Source organism: Oryzias latipes, chromosome 10 (assembly GCF_053564925.1).
Source record: "Oryzias latipes strain Hd-rR chromosome 10, Olatipes_Hd-rR_3.1".
NCBI lineage: Eukaryota > Metazoa > Chordata > Actinopteri > Beloniformes > Adrianichthyidae > Oryzias > Oryzias latipes.
The window spans coordinates 28,212,340-28,238,771 of record NC_136246.1 but is presented as its reverse complement, the minus strand read 5'-3'; the positions used below and the strand labels follow the sequence as shown (position 1 = coordinate 28,238,771).

At 40.2% G+C, this 26,432-nt stretch overlaps 3 long non-coding RNA genes across 3 annotated transcripts in view; all 3 read left to right on the top strand.

Annotated features, from left to right (window-relative positions):
* LOC144994927 (uncharacterized) overlaps positions 1-17,412 on the top strand; it is a 153,660-nt gene extending 136,248 nt beyond the window's left edge. The window contains exons 2-5 of the long non-coding RNA XR_013658654.1: positions 11,944-12,045; positions 12,116-12,170; positions 12,656-12,805; positions 14,385-17,412. This is a non-coding gene — a long non-coding RNA (uncharacterized LOC144994927). The remainder of the gene's footprint in view (positions 1-11,943; positions 12,046-12,115; positions 12,171-12,655; positions 12,806-14,384) is intronic.
* LOC144994924 (uncharacterized) overlaps positions 1-26,432 on the top strand; it is a 591,488-nt gene that overhangs the window by 346,512 nt on the left and 218,544 nt on the right. The window lies entirely within an intron of this gene.
* LOC144994926 (uncharacterized) overlaps positions 1-26,432 on the top strand; it is a 405,433-nt gene that overhangs the window by 217,255 nt on the left and 161,746 nt on the right. The window lies entirely within an intron of this gene.

Below are 26,432 nucleotides of genomic sequence, written 5' to 3'. Positions count from 1 at the left end.
TTGCTGGAACCACAATAAGAAACTCTACATTAAAGTACCCCGAGACACATACTGAGACCAGCGAAATGAAAGAAGATTGATCCTGCTGTTCACTCTGGATCTTCTAACAGCACACATTCATTGAACCAGATGGTAAGAAAAAAAAAATCATCATTATTCACATCATTACCCTGGCTAATTGAGGCACCACTCACATTCGCACACACATAACTATATCAACCCTACACAACTCTGTCAGACACCTGCACAATTAATTTATGAACTACAATGTTTGGATTATAGCCACAGATGTGCTGTCTGTAAAATGAGACACATGCATGTAAATCCCAGTTCCATAGATACATATTAATGTGTCTTTTTATATATACATCATACCTACAAAATACTACAATATTATCCTTTAAGAGGGTTTCTCTTTTTTGTTTCAGTCTGATGTGACTTGTTCACTTTGCACCTACAAGCAACAACAAAAATGTCAGACACTTTATGTTGAAAGAAAATACACGTTTTTTATGATTTGGCCTGTTACGCTTTGGCATTAGGACTGTCAGGAATAGGCTTTTTTTTAAACATCATTACCTGGGTGTGTGTGTATGTTTATATGTGTTTCTTTATCTTCTATACTTTTTTTTTTCCAATCAATTGATGGATAATTCTAAGTTTTATGTAGAAATCTCTCTTTTGTATATTTTCTTTAGTTTCTTTTGTTTGATTGCTTGAAATAAACCAATTCCAAATTTCAGTTTGAGAGGTGATTTATTTTTATGCAAGTACTCCATCAAACTATAATTATGTTTCACATAGCTAGACCATAGTGCACCAAAGCTGACACATGGGAAATCAGGGTTCGATTCCCATTGAGCGCAGTGAGCTTCATCCAGTCTGGATCCTTGGGCAAGACCATTCGTGCTACTGTCTGACTAGCCATAAGAGGGCCCAAGTTCTGTACCGATCCCCAGCCCGGATAAAATACAGGGTTGTGTTAGGGAGGGCAACTGCTGTAAAAAAAAAATCTCTGCCAAACCACTGTGGCAAGCCCTGAAGGGATATGCTGAAAGGTAAACAAACTAACATATTTATTGCTGAAGTATATTTCTCTGACAATCTGTTGAACAACAATATGTCTGTTCGGCTGAACTCTATTATTCAGTTTCAACTTTTGCCCTCACTGTTTGGCTTAAAAAATTACACTTAATAAGCAAACCAACCATAGCAGTGCAAAGAAAAAAGAAAATATCTATAAGGTGGTTCACTCTGACTTCAGGCCAGATCCTTCAGAGATCCTATATGTATATTCCTTCTACATACATGAGGGTGGGAGATTTTTTTTTTTTTTAACGTTTTAACCCTTGTGCTATCCTAGGCACTTTAACATTGGGAGTTGGGTCATCTAGACCAGTGTTTTTCAACCTTTTCTGAGCCACGGCACACTTTAACCTTAAAAAAAATCCCGCGGCACACCAGCATCCACAACCCAATGCATCATGGGAAATGTAGTGCATAAAACGGCCGAAGATCGGTTTTCGGAGCTTCATTGTTTTGTTCACTTGTTCCACGGTCTGATACCGGATTCTGTGGAAAGCTACACCGCTAAAGACGAGCTTTAGCTGGTATTTATGTTAGAACTGAGCGACTTTACGAGCTAAATCGGGACAAGGAAGTGAAGACTTTAAGCACTTCTGATTGGTCAGACCGATGACATGTGATTAACCCCCCCAACACGGGACTTTTCCAAAATACAGCCGAAGGTGCAGCTGAATCGCGGTACGTCATTCTTATCAAAATGTCTTTAATAAAATAAAATAAACGCAAAGAAAAGGTATTTTACGATCTTTTATATTCCTAACTCCTCAGTGTTTTATCAGGGCCTGTTTGGATGAACAGAGAGCTAAAATCCTGGAGATGGGAAATGTTTTTAGATCAGTTAATGAGGGCAATTTCCCACGGCACACTTGGCCATCTCCCGCGGCGGCACACTGGTTGAAAAACACTGATCTAGACCAGTGTTTTTCAACCTTTTCTGAGCCACGGCACACTTTAACCTTAAAAAAAATCCCGCGGCACACCAGCATCCAAAAATTAAAAAAAAAAAGACAAACTCATAGTCTGTATTGATCTATAGCCCCTCCACAATCTCACATGCATTTTTGTGATAATTGTTGCAGAAAAAAGCTGGAAGTTGCAGTTGTTTTTTCTAAAAGATGCAATAAAAGTTAAGTTAGAAGATTTAAAAACAGTTTGATGTGTGTTCGATGGTTTCAAGACGTTTAACAACAGATCTCCATGTGCTCTGTCAGTCTCACAACCCAATGCATCATGGGAGATGTAGTGCATAAAACGGCCGAAGATCGGTTTTCGGAGCTTCATTGTTTTGTTCACTTGTTCCACGGTCTGATACCGGATTCTGTGGAAAGCTACACCGCTAAAGACGAGCTTAAGCTGGTATTTTTGTTGGAACTGAGCGACTTTACGAGCTAAATCGGGACGAGGAAGTGAAGACTTTAAGCACTTCTGATTGGTCAGACCGATGACATGTGATTAAGCCTTCAAGAATGATTGGTGGAGACAGTTAAAGGGACGGGACGGGACTTTTCCAAAATACAGCCGAAGGTGCAGCTGAATCGCGGTACGTCATTCTTATCAAAATGTCTTTAATAAAATAAAATAAACGCAAAGAAAAAGTATTTTACGATCTTTTATATTCTTGACTCCTCAGTGTTTTATCAGGGCCTGTTTGGATGAACACAGAGCTGAAATCCTGGAGATGGGAAATGTTTTTAGATCAGTTAATGAGAGCAATTTCTCACGGCGCACTTGACCATCTCCCACGGCACACTAGTGTGCCGCGGCACACTGGTTGAAAAACACTGATCTAGACCCACTAGACAGTGCTCTGAACCATTTTTCTTCAATGATTTGTGATCTTTACTGGTGTCCATGGATTACATGAAATCTTTCCACCTTTATCCACCTTTGTCATGGTAGGAAGAACACGTCAAAGTAAGGGTGGGGTCATCTAAGATAGCACAAGGGTTAAAGGAACACTAGTTACCTTGGTTTGTGTTTCAACCTCATAAAAATGTCAATAGGATAAATAATAACCTTCACTGATATGTTTCAAATGAGAGGGAAAAAAAGGTTTTATTTAACCGTCACCTTCTTTTTTTTTTTTTTTTTAACCAACTGCAACTGCAACTACTTTTGACCCTTTTCAATTGTTTATCTGTGGCTTTTATCCATTTTTTATAAATTGTGCTAGCGTACACATACTGTATTTTCTTTTAATTCTGATATTAGCAATATTTTTTACTGAACGCTCTTAAGTTTTAAATCTTAAGTTCAAACTGCTGCCACAAGGGAGGCGATATTGATCCCATAAAGCCAGAACCAACAGACTCAAAAGCTGTTTTCATCTTTGGTTCATCAGGCATTTGAAATGTCTTGACATTTCGGTCTATAAACATTTCTAATGCTTTTTATGTTCAGTTGTATTTTTGGCCTTTGATCTTTTGGTTCGTAATGTACCAAGCTGCCTTAAATTTTGCTCCATGTACGATGACAGTAAAGCTTTCAATGATATTGTATTCTATTGTATACTATTTGTATTGTATTATTTTTTATTCATAAATGGTTTTCTAGTCTTAAAATAGACTTACTGACCAACTGCAGTAAGAGCATAGTAGACAGAGGCTTCAGGGATTTGCTGCTGCAGGACTTGTGGTGAGACCACTCTCCTATGACCACTGACTGACTAGCATGGCTGCATTTCACACTGGCTGGGGCTCAAACCGCAAACGTGCCCAGTGGGACATGCGGTAAAAGATGGAAGAAAACCACAAAGTCTTTAATATAATTCCTTAAGTTGTTTTTTTTTAACTTTATTTACAATTATTTTAATCAATATTCATATGTATGGTATTCCTTTGCCTTTAAATAAAAGAAAAAGTATTGTTTTTCAATAATGGAAAATAAAAACTAATGTGTTCATATGGGGTTATGCATAGATTTTCATACCTTTTTTGCCTGGAGAGACGAGTTCTGGCATATATGAAAAACAGTTTAGACAACTGAGTGGTCATTTTTACACGCCATGTAGGATTGCCTAAACTGGAGACTTTATTGGTTTATTCGTGAAAGTATTTTGCATCTGGTCCACGTTTACCTGTGATATTACATTAAACCAGTGCTTCTCAATTATTTTTTGCAAGGCCCCCCCCCCTAAGAAAAAGAAAATGCCCCCCCCCCCCGCCCCCAGACACACTCGCCGCGGTGACAATCTATTAGGTTAGTATCTATAAAAATTGTGTAAGTATACCTTATAGTCTAAAAAGTAGCTTAAAGTGCCTGAAATAAAAAAAATCTGTCAGTCCTTATTTAAATTAGAAACATTTTGACCAACTGAACTATTTGACGCTGAGAAAAATAATTCAATTAATAAATAATATTAAATGTAAATTGATTTGAAAAATTAACACAGCAGCACCAATATATTTAACGTTTTTAGTCTGAAAAAATAGGTAAAAAATATTGTGCTGATTTTTTTTCTAAATGACCAATTATTTATTTATGATGTCATAAAGTGCAGCTGTTTTGCTGCAATACCTGCTGTCTTTCTGTCGAATACTGACACCAACTAAACGACAGGCAGACAAAGAATACATTTAGGTATTTATTACATTTTAATAAAGACACGTCATCAAAATGTCTACAATAGTTAATAAAGAATGACATCATTAGCATTAACTGAGTAATCTAAAGGCAGGCGATGATCCTGGGGTTGCGCAATGGAGGCTAGGCTGCTCGTGTGCGCTGTTCCACCTGGCAGCCTGAGCCCACACTGCCCCTCCCCTCCTCACACACACGTGAGTTGCATGTGACGGGAGACAGGAGCAGCTGCAGGGGCGGCAGTTCACAGGTTTCAGGCTGTTACAAACTCTCCCATAGGAAAAATCTGTTGCTCATATGTTGCTTGATCTCGTCTCTTGAGATCAGTTTGAGCGTCTCATATTCGTATCATTCTGTGATCATTTACTTCTGAATTATTGCTCCTAAGGGTACCTTAGGAGCAAGAGTTAAGCAAGAATGAGAAAAGACATCACTGAGACAAATGAGGTTGAGTTGAGATAACCGTTTGAGCTATAATTAAGAAGTGGGAGAGACAAATCTGAGACGCTCATGAGACAAATCTGAGAAGAATGAGTCCTAAAAGAGATCTCATTATTGTCTGCCTGATGTCTCTTCCATGTCTAAATCATTTCTCTTTAATGTCTTACCCAAGCCAATAATGAGAATTATATTTGAGATATATTTGAGAAAGAAAAGAGAATTTAATTTTGAAATTTATCTGAAGCAGTGGTCACCAATCCTTGTTCTCAATGGCCACTATTCTGCAGGTTTTAGAATTGAATCAAAAGGTGAATAACCGCTTCCTGCAGAAATTCAACTAGTCAAGAAGATGTGTTAAGGCAGGAGAGAGTTTAGAACACTAAAAACAGGAACAGTAAAAACAAAACTAAAAATGCATATGCTTAACACTTTATTTGGGGTAGCAGAATTAGACTCTTTTTTTTAAAATATTTCAATAAAATACAGAAATATAAAACATAAGATACAAAGGTTAAATTATATACCAAATAAATAAAAGCTCTGTCATAATCTACTAACCCAATTGCTGAAAAGTCTGGTTTTAATAAAAGAATGTATCCAAAAAAAGAATACTTCCAGATTCTAAACAAAAACACAATGATAGAACTGCTGAGATACAAGGAAAATTGCACTGGGCTTTGGAACAAGAATGTGCAACCATAAAGGAACGTATAAAAACATTTTCTGAAACTTACATACAACAAATTTGTTACATATAACAAATTACAGAATCAACGTGGCAGGAACTGTCAAATAACGTACATTCCATGAAAATTAGGAAATAAAATAAGAAAAAAGACGGAGGAGAAACAAGACCACATACTATACAGTAGGTACAGCAGTGGCCTACTCCTTAAAACCTGCTCTTGCCCTACACTTGTTTACAAAGGCTTTCTTGAGCTTGGCCTCCTCAATTTGATCCCAACCCGGTAAAGTTGAACATCTCAGGACATAGGCTGTAAGACAAGAACATTAAAATCTGGCATGAGTAAATTGACAAAGAGAACACTTTAAGGTAGAAGCAAATTGTAGTTTTATTATAGCAGCTGCATAATGCAGTGAATATTTAACAAATAAGGTTAAATCTAGTATTCTTAAAGATAGATTAGATGATATTGGAAAAAACTTCATTTTGTTGTTGCCCATGTTACTTATTCTTATGGTAATCATTGCTATACTGTAGCTCAGTGTTTTTCAACCTTTTCTGAGCCACGGCACACTTTAACCTTAAAAAAATCCCGCGGCACACCAGCATCCAAAAATGAAAAAAAAAAAAAGGAGAAACTCATAGTCTGTATTGATCTACAGCCCCTCCCTCCACAGTCTCACATGCATTTTTGAGATAATTGTTGCAGAAAAAGCTGGAAGCTGCAGCTGTTTTTCTAAAAGGTGCAATAAAAGTTAAGTTAGAAGATATAAAAACAGTTTGAAGTGTGTTCGTTGGTTTCCAGACGTTTAACAGATCTCCTTGTGCGCTGTCAATCTCACAACCCAATGCATCATGGGAGATGTAGTGCATTAAACGGTCGGCGGAGATCGCATCTCTGAGCTTCATGGTTTTGTTCACTTGTTCCACGGTCTGATACCGGACTCTGTGGAAAGCTACACCGCTAAAGACGAGCTTTAGCTGGTATTTTTGGTGGAACTGAGCGAGTTACGAGCAAAATCGGGACAAGGAAGTGAAGACTTTAACCACTTCTGATTCAGACTGATGACATGTGATTAAGCCTTCAAGAATGATTGGTGGAGACGGGACTTTTCCAAAATACAGCCGGAGCTGCAGCTGTATCGCGGTGCCGTAATTCTTATCAAAATGTCTTTAATAAAATAAAATAAACGCAAAGAAAAAGTACTTTACGATCTTTTATATTCCTAACTCCTCAGTGTTTTATCAGGGCCTGTTTGGATGAACAGAGAGCTGAAATCCTGGAGATGGGAAATATTTTTAGATCAGTTAATGAGGGCAATTTCCCACGGCACACTTGACCATCTCCCACGGCACACTACTGTGCCGCAGCACACTGGTTGAAAAACACTGCTGTAGCTGGAGTTTACATGCTCATTATTCCCAGAATTTTATCATAAAAAGCCTAAATTAGAGAAAAACTTACTTAGGATTGCATCAACCTTTTTACGGTCAAGGATCCGCTTTCCTTCTTTTCCAAGGGGATTATTCCCAGGGCGACCAAAAGGGACAGCATTTTGACACTCCTCAGCAGTAAAAAAATGTTCAAAAAGTGCATGAAACAAGCGCATGCAACTTGGTTTTGATGCGTGACTCATGGCAGCCAGTCGGAATGATGAAACAAAAACACCACATCCAGGAAAGAGCTCCTGCTGGCCTGATGATGAAGATGGGCCATGATGTCTCTCACCAATGATGCTGCAAAGAGTCTGAAGCTCTCTGACCTGGTCTGGATCTGAAAAACAAGAAATAGTAGAAACAATCCATGGGTGAGAAAAAACTGGGGTATTTTTTAAAATGGCTCCATCATTTTAGTGAAAGGCAATTTCATTTTCAATGATACAGTCCCGCTCAAAATTTTAAAAAATGGTCAAGTCACATCTTGCATGGTTGGCTCGTAAGGTTCAAAGTATGAATACCTGATCGGGGCTCCAGACTGCAACCAAATGGTGATCTCAAACACGCTTATTGTGCATTTTGGCTGCACCCATTTGGTGTCGCCAACATGAATTTCCATCCCCTAATGTTTACATATATTTAAGTATTGTTTGTAACTGTGAAATGACCAAACGGTTATTACGGTAATCACTTTGTTACTAAAAACTTTTTCTGCATCTATTATTAAAGTATTTATTAGTAATACAGTGAAAATTATTAGATCTGGTTAGCATGTTGATTTACGGTATGTGCCCCTAAAATTTTCAGTTGGGGCCACAGTGCTCCTAGTGAAAAAAGTTAGTCTGGAGCTCTGCTGATACAAAATGCCACATGCAGCATAATTTGCGAAAAAAACACATTATTACTTACCTATTCTTGCGATGACTTCTTCTATCCTTCTCTTTTCATTTAGGATCCTTTCAACCTCCTCCTTACATCCATCACAAGGTGTCCATGCATCTTGTGCTTGTATTCCAGAAAGGTCGTTTCCCTGGTCAGATGTGTTGCCTGCATCTGTCCTGACCTGTGGCAGGCTAGCTGCGCTTTCACAGTCAAGCGGATTGACTTGATCAGCTGGGGAACCAGTTGTATTACCTCCACCAGGTGAAATGCCAGACCTACTGAGGTCCATAAGAGATGGGCTGGGTTCTTGGCCTCCATAGCGTGATGGACCTAGGGTGTCATGGCCATGTGCTGGTGGGCTGGGTATATGGTCTCCATAGGAACAGTGACCAGAGGTGTTGCTATACACCGATGGACTGGGTGTGTGCCGCCCATAGGGGGGTGGACCAAATGTGTTTTGGCCATACAATGATGGACTGGTTGTATAGCCTCCATATGGGGGTGGACCAGAGGTATTATGGCCATATGTTGATGGACTAAGCGTGAGGACACCATAGGGTGATGGACCACAGGTGTTGAGGCCATATGTTGATGGGCTGGGTGTATGGTCCCCATAGGACAAAGGACCAGCGGTACCCCCTCTGTTAGACCTGTCATAAAATTACATTGAACCCTAAATTATATTTTTGAAAACACAAATACACCAGAATAGATATGAAAAACAACTAGACTTACTGAATAGACTGAAATAACCAATATACTAACAAACTAACTACAATCGCCTAAGCCAGTGTTTTTCAACCAGTGTGCCGTGGGAGATGGTCAAGTGCGCCGTGGGAAATTGCCCTCATTCAGTGATCTAAAAATCCACGTGAGATTGCGGGGGGGGGGGGGGGGGGGGGCTGTCGATCAGTGCAGACCATGGATTTCTGCTTTTTTTTTCTTTTTGGATGCTGGTGTGCCGCGGGATTTTTGTCAAGGTTAAAGTGTGCCGTGGCTCAAAAAAGGTTGAAAAACACTGGCCTAAGCAACATCAACTGTTTTTATGTATTGCCAGTAATAACAATAAAAACTATTTTTACTATGACAAAAATAATCCTAATCATCTTAAATTTAAGAATTATTTGTCAGCTATTAACCCCTCACTCAAATTATAAGAATTTAAATGAATTTAGAACTTTTAATCCTAAAATCTAAGAGTGATAGGATAAAACATAAAGCATAAGCATAAAAAATGCTAGCAAAATACAATTAAAACTTGTATTTGTCATTCAACTACAGCTAACTGAAGTAACCATGATCACTAATTGGATAATAAGTTATCCAAATGCGGTTAATTTTTTGATTTGTTCTTAACCTTGTCAAATCTAATTTGTTAATGATAAAAAGTTTTAAACTATCATGCACTGGTCATTTAATCATTATAACAAGCCTACCCATTGCGTTTTGGGTCAGCAGATCTGCAGCCTGTTGCATGTCCCCCATCAGGTGATGAATTCAGGGCTGTGATTTCTTCATCTTCCAACAGTGGGCTCCTATTTATTCTTATGTCAGGCCCTGGTGAGTTTAATGGCGCATTCTCTTTTAGGTTTAAAAAAGACTTCTGTGAAGCATGGTGGCCCTTTGACTGCTGAGACTGATCTTCCTCAGAAATATATTCGACTGTGGCCTTGTAAAATTTACCATCTGACCACTTTGCTAAGACAGGATCTCCTGATCTAAGATCTTGCAGCTTTACAGAACCCTCATCTCTTGCCAAAATATCAAGGCTCGTCAAGATTTTGCCAGTATAACCATCCTCCCATCTGAAAAATGCAAAACACCCTGAGGGAGAAAAAAAAAGCAAGAGAAAATTTCCCTTCATCAAAATAATTTCATGTCATTTTGAAACAAGTTGGTACTTAATGACTATTACACCAAAACATAAAGAAAATGTAATATAAAAGAAACAACAACACTTACTTGATTCCTCATTTGGTTGAGGGATTTTATCGCTGTCCTTCATTTTCTGGGTTGGAACCCTTAACCTTTTCTTTGCTGGCATTTCCTTCTTGTTCATCTTCTTGTTAATAGAAAAAAATAAACTCATCTGTCACTTTTTCTTATTACAGCAAGCTAACAAACTCAACACACAATTTTAAAACGAGTTAGGTGTTTTTCAATTGTAACCATATCTTTAACACTATTCTCAAACATGTTTTAAAAAAGGCGCCAAAATTAAATGGCATTCAGTAACCTAAAGGGCGTTCGCCATTTTGTTTGTTGCGTCTGAATCCAAAATCGAGTGCCCTACAAATTTCCCATATCGCAATCTGCATGGCTTGCGTCTGAACATTTTCTGCCGAACACTTACTTCATTTTTTTTAAATAAACCAACTATTTTCTCTTTAGAAGACAGTGGATTCATAATGATCGTTGCAAAGCACTAATTTCATGAGATTTTTTACTTGCGTCGTATTCGCCATTTCAAAAAAAAAATAAAAAAAATAAAAAAAATCGCCAGGCATGGTGTCCGAACTGCCGACAACCCATGACACTACACAGTCCCGCTCTGTACGTCTTTTGGTAAGGGATTGGGGCGGGAATTCAGACTGCCTCATCCAGAAAATTTGCGCTTAATAATTTATAATACGTTTGGACAAACGCCATTATGCTACCTGACGGTTACCCCTACACCATCCAATCGGCCATTCGGTTTTATAACTTAAATAGTTAACCTTTTTGCAACGTTATGTTGGTTAACGTTACGCTAAACAAATGATATTAATATGCTTACCTTTCTTTTTAGTCTTTGTGTAGTTGAGAAAAACTGCAGCTTCAACAGCTAACGGTCATTCCTTGTCGGCTCAGACCTTTCCCGCACTTTCCCTTGCTACAGGGTTCTTCTTCGACAGGCCAAATGTCATGTAATATCATAGTGCTGCCCCCACAGGGCAAGCGTGGTATAACACAGGTTCGGGACCTAACGAGAACAAAAATTAGGGTCTGCTGATTCGACAGATAGCAACGAAAGTAAATATTGTGCCAATTCTTTTAACAAGAAATATGTGTTTTAAATGTTTTGTTACGAAACTAGCAAAATTAAGAGGGACGAATCAACAAAAAAGGTTTAAGACCCATTTCTATGGCAACAGCCACTCTCGCGAGATTAGGTACAGATCATTGCGTGTGTTGACCGCCAATAATCGGTAAACGAAGAACCACCATTTCCAAAATAATGCACTCTGTTAAAACTAACAAGAGTGACATCACCGTGTTGCGAAATGATGCATATTCAGTTGCGACTTAGCTAGCTATGTGATAGTAGTTACCTAGCCCCACCTATACACGTATGTCTTTGGAGGTAGAATGTTTATATCAGTGGTGGGCCGTCAGGGCTTAAAATATCTTCCACTGTTCTTCTTGACTTCCTTTATCAAAAAAAAACCTGAGTGAATCATGAAACTGTCTACAGATTTGGTGTTTGGCGCTAACCAACCCCGTGTGTGTCCACTGAGTCTGTCCGTGTCTGTCTAGACTAGTGGACATTTTGGGCTCTAAAGCCGGCGAGCGAATTCAAACCTTCGCAGAAACACAACTGAACAGACTCTGCTCTCAGCACTGGCCTTGATGGAATAGTCTATAGAAAAGGACTTCTTGATGGAATCGAAGCATGACGGGTGTTGAACTGTCTTTGAGGAGAGAGGAGGATGGATTTAGTCTTCAAGTAATCCGATTTTTTTATGAATGAAATGATAAATGCCATTAATAATTAATTTAAATTAATTAATCATAAATAAGGTAGTTGTTAAAAAAACACTGTATAATCCATAAATATGTGTCTGCATTTTTAGTATTGAAGTGTCAAAATGACAAGACGAAAACCTGGAAAACGATGGAGGAGGACTGGTAATGAAGGTGACTCAAATAAACGACCAAGAAGGAATGCACATTTGGTGAGTAGCCTGGCATATCAATGTTTCAGTAAGCCTATTGTAGACTAATAACTTATTTTCCTCCCTGCAGTCTTCCCTTCTGTTAAACACCAATTTTCACGAGAAGACTGATCACCAATATTTAAGTAAGTTATGAAATATGCGCGTGTCTTTATGATGATATAATCAGATTTTTTAAGGCACGGAAAATTTTTCTAAGAGCACGGCTCGTCTGCAGCTCACCGCTCCCCAAGATGGGTCAAATGCAAAGAACAATTTCCCTGTTGTGGCATAAATAAAGCAACAATTATTATTATTATAATTATTAAAATTCTTATTGACTGTGTTGTCACTTTTAGCTGGTATCATTCATATATACACATATGCTCCCCATTAGCAGTATTTGTATAATCCGTTTCTGTCAATTTTCTTTTTGTCTTGTCTATTGTGTTTTACATGCATTCTATTTTTTTGTCTTTTGAATTTTGCGAGGACGTTTCTGACAGGACGTGTTCTTTGGTAATTGAAACTAAATGTATTTTAAGTAAAATGCAACTCTCCTAATAATGTCAAGTGAACCATGATCCAGGAAAAGGTATGATCCATTGATATGTGTCCTCTTCTGGGTCAGCTGGTAGCAGCAGAGAAGCACAGCAAGAGGTGATGCCTCCCAAGGGAGCCCAAAATGCTCCACTTCAGAGGGAACATATCCAAACACCAGTTGTCCATGCAGGATGTACCACGCTTACTCTGGACTATCACGCCTCTCACCAGTGGCCAGGTACTCTCACCCTCTTGTCTATGAGCGTCTGTTGATCTAATGCAGTGCTTCTCAAATAGTGGGTCGCGCACTAGCAGTTGTTTTAGTCACAGGCAAAACGGGCAATTGGCTTTGGCTCAGATTTAACAGGGGACTATTATTTGTCATATCACAGTTTGTAACAGCCTGATTAAGGGTGTCACGATTTCGACTTTAAATTGAAATCGATCGAAATTAAGTCACAGTCTCGAACTTCGACTTAAAAAATGTAATTGTCGATGCTGCCACGCCCCATGTTGCGTCCGGTTACTTGCCAAGCGGGAAAAAAAACTTGTGTTGAAGTGCTGCGAGTCAACCTCCTCTAACAGCCGCTCAAAAGATAGCATGGCAACTGCAGGAGACCCATTGACAGAACTTGAATCCACTCCCCTTTCACTGAAGTCGCTAGTGTGGAAGTATTTTGGATTTCCAGTGAGTTATGTTGACAACGTTCGAATTCGCAAAAAAAAAACTTTTTGCCAGCTGTGCTATGTGCATGTACCATATCAGGGCTCCAGACTAACTTTTTTCACTAGGAGCACAGTGGCCCCTAACTGAAAATTTTAGGGGCACAACCAGAAAATTTAGTGGCGCATACCGTAAATAGACATTCTAACCAAATCTACTAATTTCCACTGTATTACTAAGAAATACTTTAATAACAGATGCAGAAATTACAATGTTCTGTTTCAAATTCAGTGTCACATTTTATTCTGTACTTTTGAAGATGCAACAAGAAGGTAAACTAACAGAAGAAGGTAAACTGACAGCACCATCGCTGCCATGACAGAACAAATAGTAAAGAAAACGGATGAAAATTTATCTTTGACACCAAATATGTGCAGCCAAGATGCACAATAAGCGTGTTTGAGATCACCCAGGTGAACTCAACGCCGCGCGGATCAACTGGTGTGAGACATTTATTTTTTTGTTTTTGTTCCAACATCAACTGTCAATCATCACAAAAATATTGCGAGAAAGGGGTGGGAGCAAGGGGCAAACCTACCCGGACACAGCTGGAAACTGAACTAACTGAAAGCTGCCCTACAGACTACAAAACAATGCATTATGGGACATGTGTCCTGATGGTTTTTGTAGTTAGGTGATTAATTAAAATAATTTAAAATACCAATTCATTAAAAGAAAGGCTACATACATTACAAAACATTAAAATAATCATAAAATATATAAAAACACAGATCACACTAAGGGAGAGAGGAATATTAAAACTAAACTGAATGTTAAAGACAACTCCAGCTTCCTGTTCTCCTCCAGTCGTGCTGCAGATTCCCCTCCATCTTATTTATAGTGACTGTGATGAGTGTGTGTGTGTGTGTGTGTGTGTGTGTGTGGGGGGGTATATTTCTTGTTTGGGGGGGGGGGGGTTTAAAAAGAAAATTGAGAAGAACTGATCATGTACAGTATGTTAAATCACAGAGTAGATCCTGCTAAGATATGACAAATTCATTAGAGTATTAAGAATGAGATATACAGTCTGAGATCAATGCAGACCAAGTTTTTCATCTTGAGCTTAACGATTTTTATTCTGTTTTATTAACAGCACAAGAAACTGTGGCACGAGAGTGCGCTTCAACTGTCGACTTTGTCAAAGATAACGAAGGACCATCTTCCACATCAGCCACCGGAGATCCTCCTGATAGCCTAATTAATGAACTTCATGGCAATGCTGAGTATGCTCCATTTCAATCATTTGAGGAAGCTCTCCCCAATTTGGGGGATTGGACATATGATGATGGACATATGTTCAGTGAGGGATTTGAAGAGGGTTTGAGTGAGATGTGTGCAGATGATTCAAATGTAAAGGACACAATAGACAAACCATTATATGACAATGCAACAGTAACAGTGGCAGAGTGCCTTTTGATGATCATGGCTTATGTAAACTGTCATAAAGTAACTGACAAAGCCCTTAGTGATTTGCTTAAAATGCTTAAGTTGCTTTGTCCTGGTAGTTTGCATACAGATTGCTTAAACAGTGTACAGAAGTTCAAAGACTTTTTTTTCTCCTACTCTGCATCATCCCCGATTGTATTGCATAAATATTGCATTGATTGTTTTGGGTTATTACAGGATGAACAATTAGAATGTCTGTCTTGTGGGACCATTGTAACAGTAGAAAAATCCTCCTCCTTCATAGAAGTTCCAATTGAGGCTCAAATAAGGTCATTGTTTCTCAAGCCAGGTTTTCAAGAGAAGCTTAACTTTCGATTCAGCAGGAAGAAGTCAGATCCTAACAACATTGAAGATATATATGATGCAGAAGTTTACAGACAGCTTGTAGATGGAGGCGGTCCTCTTAGTGACCCTAAAAACATCTCACTTACCTGGAACACAGATGGGGTACCTATTTTTAAATCATCCAAGTTTTCAGTGTGGCCTTTTTATTGTATTATCAATGAATTGAGCTTCATGCAACGCACGAAAAGAGAGAATATGATATTTGCCGGCCTTTGGTATGGCAATACAAAACCATCCATGGTTACATTTCTAAGGCCACTAAGTGACACGCTGAGTAAACTTGCAGATGATGGAATTCTTGTGAAACCTGCAGAGTTGACATCTGAACCTTTTGTGTGTAAAGTACTCACCATTGCTGGAACATGTGACTTGCCTGCTAAAGCCTTAGTCCTTAATTCAGTACAATACAATGGTAAATTTGGATGTCATAAATGTGAGCAGCCAGGACAGACAATAAAGACAGGGGAAAGGGGGCATGCCCATGTATTTCCATTCCAACACAGAGATCCAAAAGGGCCGCTGCGCACAAATGAAAAGTTTACTCTTGATATGAAGACTGCAAATGAGACCAAAACTACTGTTAAAGGGGTAAAGGGTCCCTGTTTGCTTGGCAAACTTAAAAGTTATAACCTTATAAAAGGAATTGGCATAGATTACATGCACTCAGTCCTCCTTGGAGTGATGCGACTTTTGATGGTTCTGTGGTTTTCTACAGAGTTTTCTCGTCAGCCCTTCAGCATGGCAAGAAACGCCAAAGAAATTGATAGGAGATTTCAGGATATCTCCCCTCCATCCTCAAGTCGATATCCTCGGTCAGTTGCATCTCACAGAATGTTTTTCAAAGCATCCGAATTTCGAGATATTTTGCTCTTCTATGGACCTGTTGTTTTTCGTGGAATTCTTGCTACTATGTACTACAATCATTTCCTACTTCTGAGTGAAGCTATTTTCATTTTATTGATGGAATCTATATCATTTGAACAGATTGATCACGCAGAAAGACTATTGTGGAACTTTTGTTCTCAAATGGCTACACTCTATGGTGAAAGGTACGAAACTGCTAATGTACACCTTCTTGTGCACCTTGCAGACAGTGTAAGGGGCCTTGGGCCATTATGGACTCATTCATGTTTCCATTTTGAAGATAAGAATGGCTATTTGTTAAGGCTCATACATGGAACTCAAAATATACCTATGCAGATGGTCCATGCAGTCAAACTTGTGCAGTCTATTCCCATTATCTCACAAACCATAAAGCCAGGGAATGCCATAGCTGAATTTCACAGACAAATGACTAAAGATGATAGTTTTTGTCAGGAAACCAATTATTTGTCGAGGACTAAACTATATGGAGCATCTAGCGAACTTCATCTGGACCCAGTTCAACTCTCTACTCTGGAAAGATGTGGTGGTCACTGCATTAATTCTAAAACTGTAAGGGTCTTCCACAGGGCACAAGTTAAGAGACATTATCTCACATCCAAACACTATGGGAAAGGAAATAGAAGAAATAATTTCACAGTTGTTTTTTCTAGTGAAGGAAAAAAAAAATATGGGCAGATTGATTTCTTCTTTACTTCCCAACAGTCATGTGCCAAATGGGCTCTTGTTCATGAATTCAAAGGTGCAGCTTTTTCCTTGTTGCAAGATAGTATAACTAATGGTTCATGCAGTCATGTCGTTCCCCTTTTGGAAACATCTGCCAGTACAGTTGTTTCTTTGGATTGTATCTTGGGTAAAGTTGTTTTTCTTGAATTGACATCTATGCCAGGCATAGTGTTTGCAGCTCATTTACCGAACACACTTGAGAAGTTTTAACATATTAAGACAAAACTATTTGTGGATTAAGAAGCCACAAACCACGATTGACTGTTGTAACAACATGCTCTGAAAATGCATGTCTGTCTGTACTTTTTCTGTGAGCCCCAAAATATCTTGGACCTATAAAGGATAAATGTGTGGTGGTAGGATTAATTGTCTTGTATTGTTAGGGTTGCTCGAATGTTCATTACATCAGTATGTGTTCTATTATGCGTTACCCTTAGCAGGATTTTCTTGCTTTGCAGGACTTGACTGCTCTATACTACACAACTTTGCTGTGACTTCTGTAAAAAAATCCAAACTGTATTCATTTACATATTTACACAACTGTCAAAATAATTAAATTGACACAGCAATGTTATCCTGAAATTTCATGTTTTTTTTTTTTTACGTTTCAAAAAGATGTATTTTACCACATCCTGACTGTCTTAATGGTTTAACTTTTCTCTCTTAAAATTGTAAGTAAGTTAACTGAAATGTCTAAGAAATAAACAAGTTTTGTAAATGTAACGTAAACGCGCCATAATTGATTATTTTCTCTGCAACAGACTGGCAACTTGTCCAGGGTGTCCCCTGCTTTCGCCCACAAGTAGCCGGGATAGGCTCCAACAGTCCCGTGACCCCGAAAGGGATAAAACGGCAGAAGATGAATGTAGATGATTATTTTCTCAAAATGAACTGTGGTCAGACTCATTTGAGATCTTATACTACTCTCATGTTTCTTTTTTCTGAGACAATGAAAAACAGGCTAAATGAGATCTAAATTCTTGAGCAATGTGAGACAACACCAAGCACTGAGAAATATCTGAGATGGGGATGATATCAGATTGAGACAAACTTGAGAGCGATTAAATATGTCTCATATTTCTCTTTACTGAGATCTGGAGAAGAGACAGTTGTGAGAGAATTTTGAGATCTCACACAGTGCTCACTGTGAGACTTATTTCTCAGGAGAAATGTTTGAGAAGAATGAGAAAACCAGTTTAGTCTCAAATAGGTCTCATTTATGTCTAGGAGACGTAAATGTGACAGAAACGAGATCTCATTTTCAATTTTGCTTTGCTATGGGCTGTCATATAACAGATAATAGAAAACCAACAGTGGCGGAGATTTTTTTCCAAGCACTGAGCCGCAGCCCCCCTTTTGCGCGGCGAGCAATTGCCCGTATTAACTGTGCCTAAAACCGCTACTACTGCCCGCCCCCCCTGGCATTGCATCGGGGTGCGCCTCACTATTTGAGAAGCACTGTATTAAACCAAGGGCGGCTGGACAGTACTCTTTACATTCTCAAGAATCACTGTTATTGACTGTACCAAGTGTTTGCACAGAAGCTGGAATGGTGGCATGTCAGTTCTCTACCCCCACAACCTGGAATAGTTTACAAAAAGACTGTAAATCAAAAAAAATCTAAGCAAGTTCAAACCTTTGCTTAAAGGCTTGAAAATAGGATCTGTAACTAGTAAATGCTTTAAACAGTCTCTGAATTGTATTGTTGTCCTTTAATGCATCGTATTGATTGGTCCTGCTGTCTGGGCCAGGACGCTCTTGAAAAGGAGTTCTGTAATATCAATGTGACTTTTACGACGAGTTAAATAAAGTTGAATCGCCAGAGCGCCAGCCGGCAGCAGCTCTGATTTGACAATGTGTAAAGGACTCCAGACGGCAGCAGTCCACATCAAGGGCCACCGGCCGCCAGCTGAGGGTTATAAAGACCGGGCTATCCTGCGCCACTGGTCATTCGCAACTCAGAGTTTGAGCATTATCTTTTCAATTTACTAATTTTTAGTCAACAACCCTCCCTAGAAACCCAGCAACAAACCAACAACAACCCAGCGACAAAGCCCCAAGAAAACTAAGGTCCAAGCAATCCAGCCACATCAGGAGTCTTCATCAGATGAAGAGCATCAATGCAGCATCAATGTAGTCTCCCTATTTATATCCAAGACCCACGGTGGCCGGGTCTGCCAGATTAAAGTCTAGTCATCGCTTGGCCCCTAGCCCATTTTAACAGCCCTAGTAGAGTGTCCGCGCTACTACCGTGCAATTTCTAACAATCGACTGGTTATCAGACAATTTTGGGGACCTTGGAGACCCTCCTATCAGTCAATTATCGTGGACTGCTACCACACAACCTTGATATATTCCATCGGCAGCCACTAACTGATGTCAACATTTAGAAAAAAATCATCAGAAAAAGTTGAACTTTTCTTAAAGACTCCCTGGGCAGTGCACGGAGTATGAAAATGTGACTGCTGCCTCCCAATTACTTATGTTGCCGCACGGCCATCTGCCAAACGTGCTGACAAGGTCACTGCGTAGTGGCATTATCGGAAATGAAGTATTTAGCAAAAACATCAGAAAGGAGTAGCTGCTTATTTGTTTAATTTTTTCCGTTTTTTTACCTATTTCATCGTTTCTAATAAAACAGAAAGTGTAACCATAGTTAAGAAACAACAACTCCAAACAATAAGGTATGCATACAACACAGAAAAAAGAAAATTTTAAAATCAAAGACACTAAATAAAATTGTAACATTGGCTGCTTTAGCGGGAAAAGCTTTAATATATCGGCTTTGAAATTATCCTGATCTCAGGAACTGCCCCAATCAGTTAGTGTGTCCAGAGAATGATGTAATCTTAAAAGACCAATTGACCTAGCTTACATATGACCAGTCATAGTACCCCCACCCATTACCACATACATGCACTTCCCTCACTCCCTGACACCACACCCTCATTAGTTGGTTTGATTCACAAAGATAAAAGAGAGAGAGTGTGAGCTTTTTCTGTGAATAATTTGTGTTTTGCATAAGAGCCTTTCTTCCCAAGTGGATTGGATAAGTGTGTTTGTACTTGTGTGTGCATGTGTTTGGGTGTGTGTGCATCAGGAAAAGATACTATGGAAAACCTCTACATCACTGCTCAGCCTCATAACAAATGAGATTTGGTTAATCTGAAGGTCAAATAGAGTAGTAAACGGTGCCTGCCAGCTCTATGAAGTCACTCCAGAAGCTAAAAATCAAAACAATTATATTGATTTATTTTTATTTATCAACCGGTTGATTGTGATTGACGTAATGAACATCACTGCTTTAGAGCTCCTTGAAAAATCCCACCCTCTGCATTGTTTTCAATCCAATAGTAACCATTTTAGCAATAGAGTTTTACACAAGCAAACAAATAAGTTAAAATGCCAGAAAATTAAATTTCCCGCTATTTTTGACAACTATTAGTGGAACTTTCGTCCCTGACACATCTACTTGCTAAGAGGCTATCACAACAATTTTAATATAAATGTCGGAACAAAAGTCTGCACGGTGGTGTTGTGATTGACACGCTCCGTTTCACAACAGGAAAGCTTTCCTCCTTTTTCCCTTGTGTTTTCATTTCTTTCATGTGTGGGATTCTCCGGGCGCTCTGGCTTCCTTCCACAGTTCATTAACATGCTTCATAGGTTAATTGGTGATCCTACATTGTCTCTATATGTGAACGCAAGTGTGTGTTGTTGCGTGGCCCTGCAGCAGACTGGCAACCTGCTTAGGTTGCACCCACATTTTGCCCAATAGTACTTGGGATAGGCTTCAGCCACTCATGACCCTGAAAGGGATTCCACAGGTTTAAAAAATACATGGATGGAAAATAAAAGACATTGATATATCTACATAGATACAGCCAACAAGTAGTATAATGTTTAAAATGATACCATGATTTAAAAAGCCAGCATAGTGAGATGATAGCATACCAAATTAGAAGCAGAAATAAAATAAAAAGTATACTAGCAAATTCTGCAACAGCCTTGCTATTAGAGTAGCATAACCTCATAATCAGAATTGTATTTCCTGTTTCATCAACAAGTCATTGATGACCATGTCGGGTTGGCTTTAACTGGCAAAAGAAGGCCATTCACCTTCACGCAGCACAGATTGCTTAGAATATTGATGATGATGGACAAGACAAAGCTCAGGCGAGGCCTTCATCTAACGTTCTGAAATATCTGGCGTCTTGACTGATGAGGAAGGCTTGCTGATGTAAACCTAAAATAAGGAAAAAACTAAAAATTTATTGGGATTTCATTGTGTTGACACGATGGATAATTTCATGAATCTTATTAGTTGCTTACTAGTAAGAAGGACACCATAGAGTGTCAGCCAACAGATATTTGTTGGTGCTGTTTAAATGAACTCCACATTGCGCCTTCGCTGTGATCCCCTTTTTCCCCTCAGGTGTCTTACTGTGTTCCTTGTTACCTGTGTCCCCAATGTCCACAAGCCCTAACCCTTAACTAAAACCCAAGGGACAAAAGTAAAGTACCTGGGAAGATCCTCAGAATCATGCAAAGGTTGTATTAACAGTGAGTTGTCCCTACCAGATTTTGAGGTCTAGAGCCTAATCGATCAATCGCCACATCCCTAGTCTGTATATTGACTTTAAAACTGTATACCACTGCCGTGTGAACCGCGTGCAGTTTGGACATAGCTTTGGACAAATACTTTAATGAGTGTGCGAACAGTGTGGTCATCATAGATCCAGGTAACATTTAGATGTCCAGCAGAAATATCAATGATCTAAATATGCCTTTTAGTTAACGTTTTACAAAAAAGCTCATCAAGTCCTGAATAGGAGCAAACTCCAAACCAAACTGACAGAAATGGGACAACTTTAAAATGTTGTCATTGTAAATCCTTGATATCAAATTAAATCACTGGCTAAAATAGAAAGTGTCATAGACTTCTTCTAGACCTGTTTCCATTTGCGATAATCCATCGCCATATTTTGAATGGGGTGCTTCACTACGGGATTTGATAAGAACATATAAAAGCTTACGAGGTTTGGGTTTTGTCTGAAGCAACCTTTCTAAACTTTTTTAGGAAGCCTAAATCAGTCATTCAATGTTTAGATAGATCGATTTGCTTTTATTGTCATTGACCATTGTACTATGAAATTGAATTATCACCATTCCAGTGCAAGAGTAACAAAATAACAAAATATAATATGAAATAAATCAATATGTACAACATATACAGTGTGCAAATATAAACTGTAATAAAGAATGTCCAAGATTTGTGTCCAAAATTACATGATAAATTTGAGGGCAAACAAGTCCGATGTGCAAGAGGTAGTATGAGGTAGAGTGTTGATGTTGGGCAGACACTTAAGTGGACTGTGCTAACGCAGATTTATCTGTGCATTTTTGAATTGAGGATGGTTATTGCCTTGGGAATGAAGCTGTTTTTAAGTCTGTTCGTTTTGCCTCTGATGCCTCTGTAGAGCCTCCCAGAGGGCATCAGGTGGAACAGGTCTGAGCCGGGGTGTGAACTGTCCTTGATGATGTTCTGGGCCCTAGTGATGCAGCATGCAGAGTAGATGTCAGTCAGGGTGGGGAGAGGGCGTCCAATGATCTTCTGTGTCGTCTCAATAACTCTCTGCAGTCTCTCCTTATCCGCGACAATGCAGCTGCCGAACCAAACTGCTATGCAGTATCTGAGCAGCCTCTGGATGGATGACTGGAAGGTCAGTAGCAGGTTGGTGAACCCTCAGGAAGTGCAGACGCTACTGAGCCTTTTTGAGGATGGCAATGGAGTTGGCAGTCCAGGAGAGATCATCAGAAATGATGATGCCGAGGAACCTGAAAGTGTGGACCCTCTCTACATGATTCCCAATAATATGGAGGGGGGCTTGGTCGGCGCCATGCTTACTGAAGTCAACGATGATCTCCCTGGTTTTGCTGGTGTTCAGGGTGAGGTTGTTCTTCGTGGACCAGGTTGTCACCTTCAGGACCTCGTCTCTATAGGCAGACTCATCACCGCTGGGGATGAGTGCAACCACCGCGGTGTCATCTGCAAACTTGACGATGCTGTTGTTGTTGTTGTGGGCTGGACTGCAGTCATGCGTGTACAGTACAGCAGGGGGCTTAGCACACAGCCCTGTGGGGCGCTGATGCTCAGTGTGCGGGTGGAGGATAGGTAAAGGCAGAGTCTCAAGGTCTGTGATCGGTTTGTGAGGAAGTTGTTAATCCAATTGCATGTGGAGGGGGAGAAGAATGAGCAGTTTGTCGTAGAGTCTGTCTGGGATTATTGTGTTGAAGGCGGAACTGTAATCCACAAAGAGCATCCGGACGTAGCTCTGCTGCAGCTCCAGGGGGTTCAGTGTGGAGTGGAGAGCCACGGCTACGGCATCCTCTTTGGATCTGTTTTTGCGGTATGCGAACTGGTGGGGGTCCAGGTCTCTGGGAAGGTGGTCCCTGATGTGCAGGAGGATTAGCCTTTCAAAGCACTTCATTATGACTGGAGTGAGGGCCACTGGGCGATAGTCATTAAGGCTGGTTCTGGGAGATGTTTTTGGCACAGGGATTACGGTTGCTGATTTCAGGCAGGATGGGATTACTGCCTGGACCAGGGAGAGGTTAAAGATATTTGTGAAGGTGGGGGCGAGCTGGTGGGCGCACGCCCTGAGCACTTTGCCAGGTACTCCGTCGGGGCCAGCAGCCTTCTTGGGGTTCACTGCTAGGAGCACCTGTCTGACGTCATGCTCCTGCACAGTGAGTGGAGCTGTGCTAGGGCTGGAGTGGAGGGGTGGTGTTGGGTGGATTCACAGCGAGCAAAGAAGCAGTTAAACTCTTCTGCCCGTGTAGCATCTGGAGCTACTGTGGACACATCACAGCCCCTGAAGTTTGTGATGTCTTGAAACAGAGCGCCAAACTTCTTGTGGATTGTTGCTGGATATGTGAGCCTCCATGCACATCCTGTGGTCTGCCTTGGCTGCTTTTACTCCTCTTTTCGAGTCAGCTCGGGCAGCACTGTATAGTGCTCCGTCCCTTGACCTATAAGCACCGTCTCAAGGTCTGAGGAGAGAGTGGACTTGGGTTGTCATCCAGTGTTTCTGGTTTGGAAAAACCCTGATGGTTTTGTCCACAGTCACATTTCCAATGCAGAACTGTATATAGTCCAGTTCCTGTAAGTGTCTCCAGCTCCTGATGGTGGAATAAGTTCCAGTCTGTCTGTTGGAAGCAGTCCTGTAGCATGGATAGAGCATCATTAGGCCAGACTGTGATGGTTTTTGTGATTGGCCTGGATTGGCGTATGAGGGGGGCGTAGGCCGGGAAGAGCAGAAGGGAAAGATGGTCTGACTACCCGAGGTGGGAGAGGGGGGTGGCTCTGTATGCATGCTTGATGTTAGTATAGACTTGATCCAGAGTGTTCTCACCCCCTTGTAGAACACTTCACATGCTGGTAGAACTTCGGGAGAACAGTCTTTAAGTCAGCCTTATTAAAGTCTCCTGCCACAATATGAACGCCGTCGGGGTGTGCCCGCTGCTGTTTGTGTATGGCGCTTAGCAGGAGAGAAAGCGCTGTGTTTACGTTGGAGTCTGGCGGGATGTATACAGCCGTGATAATCACAACAGTCAATTCTCTTGGTAGAAAAAAAGACCGACATCTAACAGACATGAACTCAACGTCTGGGGAGCAGTGCTGATCAATGATCGTTCCGTTGTTGCATCAGTTTTCATGCATGTAAACGCAGAGACCCCCCCCCCCGCTCTTACCGGAGTCATTTGTTCTGTCCCCAGGCAGTCCGGGTGAAGCCAAGTTTGTGTGATGATGAGCGCACAACAGTTGTTGACATGGTTATTCCCAACCAGCTGTAATCTCAAGATGCCCATCCTGTGAACCAGGGATCTGGCACTTGAGAGGAAAAGGCACGGTAGAAGTGGCTTGTATGGTTGTTTCCTCAACCTTAGCACGATGCCAGACCTGCAGCCTCGCTTCTGCTTCCTCTCCCTCCTCCGCCTGCGTCGCCTGCCAGTGCCGATAACAATCCAAGGTGAGCCCGGGGTCTCGCTATAGCTCGGAATGTTGTGGTCGTGGTGGAAGTTGCTCGGTTTGATCTGCATCTGGCGAGTGCAGTGGGTGTTAGCAGCACCCAAAAATAAAAATAGAAGGGAGAAGGTAGAGAAAAGGTATTAAAAAGTTGTAGTAAAGGAAGCACTGAATGGGTAGCCGCGAGCCGCTGCACCTCTGCGTACCGCCATCTTGGGAAAAAAAACAAAAAAACGTATAAATGTATACATGTACACATTGGAAAACAAATAATTAACCAACATGGTTCTTTAGTGTTGTGAGAAGTTGACAAACTCATGGTGAGAAAAACTGTTTTAATTCATATAAAAATAAAGAGCAGTCAAGTGAGATCATGTGAATATCGAAATAAAGCTCTGATGCTCCAATGCCTGCGTTTCTCTTTCATTAATTTTTCTGTTTGAAAAAAAAAAGGACGACAAACAAAATCCAACAGAAGCAATAAAAAGACAGCCGACTTTACTCTCTACCTTGAGAAACAGAATCCCAGCAAGAAGTCTGTGTGGTTCTTTTATGAGCCGAGAACACAAAGTTTATTTGCTTTTTAGCACCTGCCTTGACTTTAACAGGGATTACAAAACTTCTAACTTGTTTGAGAAACTTAACTTTTGACCTGAGTGTTTTTTATACATTTAGCTCCAAAATTGTACATTAGAAGGAAAAACACAGAAATTTCTATCAGTCCAGTCATTCGACATTAAACAGAAAGATAAATCACACAAGGTTTTTCAAGTATGTTTTTATTTTTACTAAATTACCAAACTGTAATATCACTGTGCAAACTCAAACTAGGTTTAAAGGGCCTATTTCAGGGCTGGCTTACCCTGATCCCCAAAAGCCACAATCCTGCCTGGTTTCTGGCTCTCCTTGACCATCTCTCTTGCTGATTGGCTGACTCAAGTGATTCAACATCCTGATTGACTGAAGACTTGGTTTAGATATTTTGATCCGTTCACACATTTATGATTAATCCTCTAAAAACCTGCCAAATGACCAGCCCCCCACAAACCACGATAACGAGTGAGTTCTTACATTGTGACATCACAAAGTGAAGAACAGCCCCTTCCAGGAAGAGTCTGCGCTGCCAGGTCCGCCCCCAGGCTAACACAAACACACTATTTCCGCAGAGCTATTGGTGATCAGCAAAATACTTTCATTATACATGCACAATATGCACATCCGTCTTTGCACAACTTTGGAGGTGGTTTGTTTTCGTGGGCGAAATGTAGACACGCTGCCGAGGCAGACTCTAGGTTGATGTTATAAAATGGGCGACAACCCCAAGGAGCAAAAGGCGGTGCCTCAGAGATCAAGTCGTTTTATTTCCGGGTAGGAAAATTAACTGTAAAATTACTAATATTTAATAAAAAAAAATCTTTAGTGTTCCAAAAGCACACAAAATCCATATATCTATATGGACTAAATCCATATATCTACATGGATATAGTGTACTCTAAAGGCTTAGGAAAACCATGATAAAGGCCCTTTAACACAATTGTGATCGAAAGCTTTTGACAAACCGTAACGTCACACATTTAAACTACCACCAAACTACAAAGTGCTCCTGTAGAGTAAGCATAACTCGTTGGGATATTACATTCAGTACAAGGAGCAGGGCCGAAAGTAAAGTGTCAGGACAAAATTTGAAAAATGACTAACCTTTAGTTAAAAAGA